We start from the raw sequence: 8143 nt of genomic DNA on the forward strand, positions 1-8143 counted from the left end.
TTCTTTCTTTTCTTATTAGCTTTGTCCTACTGGTTGTTTTTTTTTCTTTATTTGCTTTCTTGTCTGGTTTTATCTTGGCAACTAAGCTCTCTCTAAGATTTTGACTTTCCCATATGTTCTTTTCTTCAAATCTTTTGATTCCAGAGCATTTTTCACATCTTTCAATGTGAGTGATTGTCTTCCATAGAGCAAGGTATCAACAAATTGCTCATATGAATCTGAAAATGAGCTTAGCAGAATCAAGGCTCTATCTTTATCTTCAAGAATAATGTTAACATTTTCAAGATCCAGTATCAGCTTGTTGAACTCATCCAAATGATCATTCCCAATTGTTCTTTCCTTCATTGAAAATGTGTACAATTTCCTCTTCATATAGAGTCTTTTGGCCAAAGATTTCTTCAAGAATAGCTCTTCAAGTTTAGTCCACAAACTAGAAATAGTATTTTCTTTTGCCACTTCTCTTAGCACTCCATCTAAAAGATACAAGATGATAGTGCTGTGAGCCTTATTGTTAATAGACCTCATGCCTCCACCAGCACTTGATGAACTTTCCCCCTTCGCTTTCTTGGCCCTTGAATCTTCATCATCATCATGAGCACTGTCAAGCCCTTATTGAATGAGGATTGCTCGCATCTTGAGACTCCATAAGTAGAAATCATTTTCACCATTGATCTTTTCAAGATCGAAGTTGGTGGTTGCCATATGGTAATCAAGAACAGAGAGACCAAAGCCTTAATACCAGTTTAATAGTGTATCAAGTCAGATTCCTAATCTTTTGATCAATCAAGATCAATATTATAAAGAAATAAACCAATGCAACAAAAGAATTAAGAAGAAAGAAGAAAAGAATCAACACTCAAGAGTTAACGTGGTTCAATACCAAGGTACCTACATCCATGACTAAGAAAAAGTAGGGTTAAAGCTTTTATTGAACCAGATCAATTACAAGAACACTCTCAAGAGAACAAGAAACAAATTTTCCCGCAAAGACCACTTGATCTCTCTCAAAGCGTCACTCAATTGATCTTACAAAGGTGGTTCCCAGTTAGCTTGCTCCGTTACTTTTATACAGCTGCACAAACTAGTTGTTTATAATAACTATTTAACCACCAGTGGGTCCCACTCCAGCTGACTGAGATTGCCACCTCATAACTCATAACTGAATATAACTAATTGGAGTTCACAGGTAATCATATCCATAAAAATTTCTCTAATGCCGCATGAGATCTAATGTGTGAAACTACTCTTCGATTTGATTATAAAAGAAAAATCATGTAATGCACGTGATTTATAGCTTATCTAATACCGTACTTTCATTCTTGAGATACTGTATTATTGGTTGTTTTGATCCTCAATCACATGAAATAATTTTACATGCACTTATTGTTTTGCTCTTGGCTTGCATATATGGTATCAACATGTGGGCAGAATTTTGATGACAAATATTTGGAAGTCATATAACTTTAGCATTTCAAACATAATTCGTTTCTTATCTGTTGCACTGTCATATAAGTTTAATAACATGTCATGCTTCCGGTAGAATTAATGTTGGTGGATATTATTTGGAACTAATTAATTACAGAAAGTTTAGGGTATCACGATTTTGCATGTCAATAAAATACGAGTAATTATCGATCATTCTTACTATGCCAGAAAGTTGGGAATACACAATTAAAATTTTATAATGATTAACTTAATTAATAAACAAAACAATACACAATTGGATAACCAGAATACAAATGCAGGGCCAGTAGACCTGCCGTTATTTATTATTAGAAAACTAAATCAAAGAATAGAAAAACTAAATCATTTAGTTGACAATATTGCAAACTCTTCGAATTTGTCCAGCAGTGCCTGTGAGAGGACTGATATCTGCCATCTTAATCATGGCAGCTGCAAAATCAGATTTAAATTTTGAAGGGTTTTTGCTATATTCATCAACGATGTAGTCGGTGGATCCACCACTAAAAAGAACTTGGTCTGATGCGAGAAGTCCCTTCTTCTGAATGAGATTCTTGAAGTAATTGTTATCGAAAGAATTGGGTGTCACCAAATCAAGTGGTGATAGATTGCTGTCGCCACCATTAGCCGGGCACTGACGCCTTCGAGTGCTCGCGAATCCAGCATCAATATTGCTTTGATTGTTATAAATCCTGTCACGGAAAAATGCACATTGTGCTTGGCCAATTGTATGAGCTCCTGAATTTCAAATGAAACAATAAATTAATTAATATTATTGATTACTTAGACATAGTTAATTAAGAAATATTATTTTTTATATACATTATGATCTGGCAAATATTATATATATATATAGAGAGAGAGGGAGGGATACCTGAAAGGGCAACCAAGTCTCTTGCATTCAAGCCTTTGGTAGCGAAGGTGGAAATAAGTTTGTCCAGGCCATCTGTAAAGCTAGGGAGATTTTCAGCCAGGCTTCTGCTTGCAGTTGTTGAGTCTTTTCTACCAAGCTTAACTGTCCATGATGGTCCTCCAACCTGTAATTAATTTTTTCAAATTAATTAATTAACCAGAACTAACAATGAATTATATATCAAAATTAATAGCACAGAACGGCATCGGCTTATCACTGTTTCTGTTAGCACTATGTCTCTTATTGTATTAATCTTGTAGAAAATTAATGATGATTTACTCACAGCGAAAGAAGCATCACGGGCTGCAACAGCAACGATATCACGCATGAAACAACTCCAGGGCAAACTCTCTCCAGTTGAGACTTGACACTATCTATAACTTCGAACCCTCTAGCTGATTTAAAATTTGGAAGTGCATTTTTCTCGCTGTCAATGGAGGAGGAATCGTCCAACAAAATGGACGCGTCACAACCTTGAACGAAGCAATCATGAAAATGGAGGCGAATGAGGGATGCCGCCATCCTACGCTCTCGTGAAGCAGCATTTCTAATGCCTGTTCGGATTGTGTTGAGGGCACTTGGGCAAGTGGCATCGTAGAATGTTGGTGAAAGTTGTGCTTCACATTGCGTAGAGATGATCAACAACAACGTGGAGACAAAAATTGTACACGTAAACTTATTTGTTTGAGAAAAGGAAGCCATTTTAGGTGCTATCTAGCTAGCTTCTTGCAAGTACCTAATGAATAAATGGATTAACTGTTATCTCGAGTATTGAAAGATGATGAAGAAGATGCTCAATCGTTGCATGGTATTTATAGTGCTGGCTATTCTTTTCTCTTTGACATTGATACTCGTTTTAGTTTTGGTCCATTTTGGCGGCTTCATGCATATATGATGATAATAAAGAGAAACCTAAACTTATGTTATTACTATTTCAGCCCCATCCATGACTGCTGCTAGCTGTGTTTAGAGCAAATCAGACATTTGCTTGGATCCATTCACGTACAAGGGAAAGATTCGTACTTTTATATTCTGTTCATATGTTCTCCTGTGAACTATTCAACTCGGAAATCATAGAAAATCGTTAAGAGACTGCGTTACAGCTAATGTAATTGCCCAATGTTGACTTTAGACTTTTATATTTTAAAGAAAAAAGGAGTGAAAATTTTATAAATTTATTTTGTTAATGCACGACCAAATGCCAAGTCAGCCCTGTTTTTTCATGTTTTATATATATATTGGAAAATTCTCAACTACGCACAAATTTCTTACAGACTTGTATTTTTACAATGTTGTAAAAGGTTTCACAATGTTATAAATTTTGTGTCCGCACATAATTTCATACAGGCATCCCCATTAGGGAAGCCCCGCCCCCCCCAGCCCCCGCCCCAATATATATCAAAATTTTGTAATTCAAATATAAATTTCAGAACGAGTTGACAACTGTATGAATAGATTTTTTTAACATTAAAAATTATTTGACAATGTTGTAAATGTATGTTGGCACTATTGTCAAATTGTCCCAAATTTTATAAAATTCAGACTTCCCCACCTGAGAATGATTCTCTTTCTCTGTACATGTATCAATATATATAGTCAAGTAAGAGTTGACATGCTATGAGAGATTAATTTATTTTGTCATTGTTGGTTTTGGTAGCACAAACAAACTTGGTTTTAGAGTTGACATGCAAATAATTAAGCTTCTCTTTCAACTCCATCTTACTTAGTTTTTTGGACAATAGCTTTTTCTTAGATTATGATACGTTATTATTAACAGTGTATAAGATTTTGTTTTGGATGATCGTATATTTATATTTATGATGACTGATGACATCCTTAAAAGATAAAGTTACGTGAATACTAGTCAATTAGGCCATTAGAGAATAGAGAAATGATATAATCTTCTTCGTACATGCTTTAAAATGAACTTCACATGTGGGGTTGCTATAAAATCACCATTGGATATCTAAAAATAAAGTATAGTCATGATTAATTATTCCTTTATACCAAATGCTTAAAATAATTAATTAATAGAGGAAAACATCACACATGGGCTCATCGAGCTTCTAATCTAAATTTTACAGAACTCTCAAATTTTGAGTTAATTTTTTAAGTATATATGCTGGCCATGCACTTATATATTTAAAAATAATTTATTTTTGTGAGAGCAACAAGAGATTCTCTAAAAAGGTCATTTTTTTTTTTAAAATTTAACCCATGTGAACTAATGAGACACGAAATCAGGATAGAGAGGTCACACTTTAGCATTAAACCCAGACTCAGTCTAAAAATTGAGGCCGATATGTGCCTACCAACTCAACTCTCCAAAGAGATAATCACACATTATTAACAACTTTTGGAATTTTCTTAATGTTTTATGGGAAGACTTTTTTATAAGTCAAATTCAAAACATATTCAAAAGTGAAGTACTGTAGTTAAGAGACTCGGAATCTAACTACGGAAAGCTTCAAGACTAAAATGAATTGCCGCGGTTTCTTATATTACATGCTATCAACTTGTGCCTCCAAAACAACAACTGAAATGATCTAATTAATTTATTACTTTCATTTACAATTATACAAACAAATATATATTATGTTCTTTTTTATTTACAAAACTATAAAATTTACGTAAAAGCACATATATATTTTTTAAATAAAAAGGTTGGATAAATTGAGAAATTTATTAATAAAATGCCGAACAATCAATCGGGGATCACTACAAAAAAAAAAAAAAAAAACAGGTCATTTCTGAGTGCAAATGCCCTTGAGAATATTCATATGTCCTCGGTAAAGCTCATTTTAAATAGAATATGTCGTATTAAGTCATATTGAAAAAGTACAATTTTCGATGAGTAGTCGGAACAAAAAATATATTTGTGATGGCACTGCTGTTGAAATGACAATAACTGCCATCGGAAATAGTCCATTGGAAATCGAATAATTACACATTTCAATTGAATTTGTCCTTGGAAATACTAAAGAAATAGTCGAAAATGTGTATCCCTTTTTTCAGTATTCTCTTTTTCTTATTTAGTGATATTATTTCATAAACTTTTTTTCTTTTTATTTTCTATAAATATAATAATCTATGAATTTAGTTGCTTAAGTATCTGTACTACGAAAATAAGACAGAAAGTACATCAAATTTGGCTGCATTAATTTCAAAATTTGACAGAAAGCATATCTACTAATCAAAAGTGCAATAAACCTGACATGAGTCATTTACAAAACTCCTGCAAATGAGGTTATGCTTGAACGAAGTAAAAGCTTCAGCACGATATGCAAATGCTCAAACCACTATTAACACAATACTATATATACATTGACTAGCAAAAATACGACTGATCCACCTGTTTTGATCTAGAACGAAAATGAGAAGCATGAGTTTATCATAATACTACACCATATTCAGCAAGCTATTTTAACCATGCTAATGTTATGTTGATCTCGACCTATCATTTATTTTACAAGGTGGGTCCCCTATAGAAAAAGCAAGTAACGCGAGTTTTATTTTTTGATTATTTAGAGCCTAGGGTTTTCACTAAAGGGAGATATAAAAAGGCTTATTTTCTCTAAAGAAAATAAGACAGTCACTTTATACAGATCAGATAAAAAGATTTTTCTCTCTATTGTTGAGAGAAAAATTTTCTTGTGCCAGTTGCTGTGGTAGTGATAAAGGCGCCCACACGTGAAGTGCAGATTAAACCTGAGTCATAACCTGGAAGATCATTGGTGACAGTTCGTGATCTGACAAGCGTAGTGGTGACGGATCGTGATCTAACACGAGTGGTGGTGACGAATCGTGATCTGAGAGCCTAAATCACTTCAGCAGAAAAAGCCAAATCGGATTTTTAAGGTACGATTTCTAGATTACAAATTCTTATATATTGTATGAGAGCAATCTTAAAAGGTTTTATAAAAAATTTAAAAACCTAATTTTTCCCTAACAATTAAAACATCATGGAATGCAGATTACTTTGCCGTTTGCTTTGACACTAAATACCAAAACACAGAGCTTCCTGTCATTTCCTTCAATCTTTTGATTTGTTTCATTATGGTCCAGCATAACTCCACCTTGAAGCAAATCAATCCTGATAAGATTTTCTCCTCATCCCTTTGTATCCTCAGAGGCTACAAACACCAGGCATGTTCCAGCAAGCTTTGAACTTGGCTGTAGGAACAACTTTTGTAAGCATGTCTGTAGGTTTATCATCTGTATGAACCTTTGCCATCTTGATTACACCTTTTGACACTTCATTTCTGATAAAGTGTAGTTTGACATCAATATGCTTGGTTCTTTCATGATGAGCTATGTTTTTACTCAAGTAGATAGCACTTGAGCTATCACTGTGGACTTCAACTATTTTTTGACTCATCCCCAACTCTTCAATCATCTCTTTGACAGTGTGGTTGCTGTGTATTCAGCTTCTGTTGTTGATAAAGCAACAACATGTTGGAAACTTGCCTTCCAGCTGATAATGCATCCATTGAGCATAAACAAGTACCATGTTAATGATCTTCTCCTGTCATATTCCCCAGCAAAATCTGAGTCTACATAACCCCACAGACCACTACTTCTCCCTTCTGATCTTTCATACAATAATCCATATTTCTCAGTACTATTCAAATACCTTAGTATCCACTTGACTGTTTGCCAGTGCTTCTTTCCAGGTGTTGCCATATATCTACTAACAATGCTTAGAGCATGAGGAATATCAAGTCTCGTTAAGACCATGGCATAAATCATTCACCCTACAACATTGGCATATGGAAACTTTGCCATTTCATGTCTCTCTTCATCTGTCTTAGCACATTGCATATTATAGAGTTTGAAATGGGAGGCCAGTGGTGTCATTACAGACTTACAAACTGACATGCCAAATGTCTTGACTATCTTCTTCACATAGTTCTCCTGTAACAGAAACATAGTACCTTCTTTCATGTTCCTTCTTATATTCATGCCTAAAATCTTCCTAGCATGTTCTAAATCCTTTATATCAAATTCCGAACTCAGCAGCTCTTTCAATGCTTCAATACCATCCCTCAACTTACAAGCAATTAACATATCATCTACATACAACAACAAGTATATGTAGAGATGTGTCTTAAGCAGCTTGTAGTAGATACAACAATCAAAACTGCATCTTTTGAATCTATTTATTGTAATGAACTCATCAAACCTGAGATACCACTGTCTTGGGGACTGTTTTAAACTATACAATGATTTCTTTAACAAACACACACGTTCTGGCCTCTCTAGATCCACATACCCCTCTGGCTGAACCATTAGAATTTCTTTTTGTAATATTCCATGCAGGAATGCAGTTTTAACATCGAGTTGATCAAGCTCCATGTCATAAACTGCAATCATAGCTAGCAATACTTTGATTGAAGTATGTCTAACTACTGGTGAAAAAACTTGTTTAAAGTCAACTCCTTCTTTTTTAGTGCAGCCCTTAGCCATTAACCTAGCTTTTTTAGTGTCAGCCCATCCTTAATTCTGTAGATCCATTTGGGGATCTTATCACTCTCTTTTCCCTATCTTTAGCTAGATGATAATCTTCTGTATGAGACCTTGGATGTTCTGATCTTGTATCCCCATCACCAGCAACTTATTCATATGAATTTGCATCTTCACTTTAAGTTTTATTTGCTGGATGCTCTACCTCAAACTGTATAATATCATCAGTTTTATTCTAAAGTTCAACATTTTCAACAAGTTTTCCTTTACTTAGCACCATCTGCTAATTAAACACCACATCTCTAC

At 34.3% G+C, this 8143-nt stretch overlaps 1 pseudogene; it reads right to left on the minus strand.

Annotated features, from left to right (window-relative positions):
* Nucleotides 1–1810: 1810 nt before the first annotated feature.
* LOC112100256 lies at nt 1811–3126 on the minus strand (annotated as a pseudogene).
* Between the last annotated feature and the right edge of the window lie 5017 nt (nt 3127–8143).

This window comes from Citrus clementina, unplaced genomic scaffold, assembly GCF_000493195.1.
Source record: "Citrus clementina cultivar Clemenules unplaced genomic scaffold, Citrus_clementina_v1.0 scaffold_9, whole genome shotgun sequence".
NCBI lineage: Eukaryota > Viridiplantae > Streptophyta > Magnoliopsida > Sapindales > Rutaceae > Citrus > Citrus x clementina.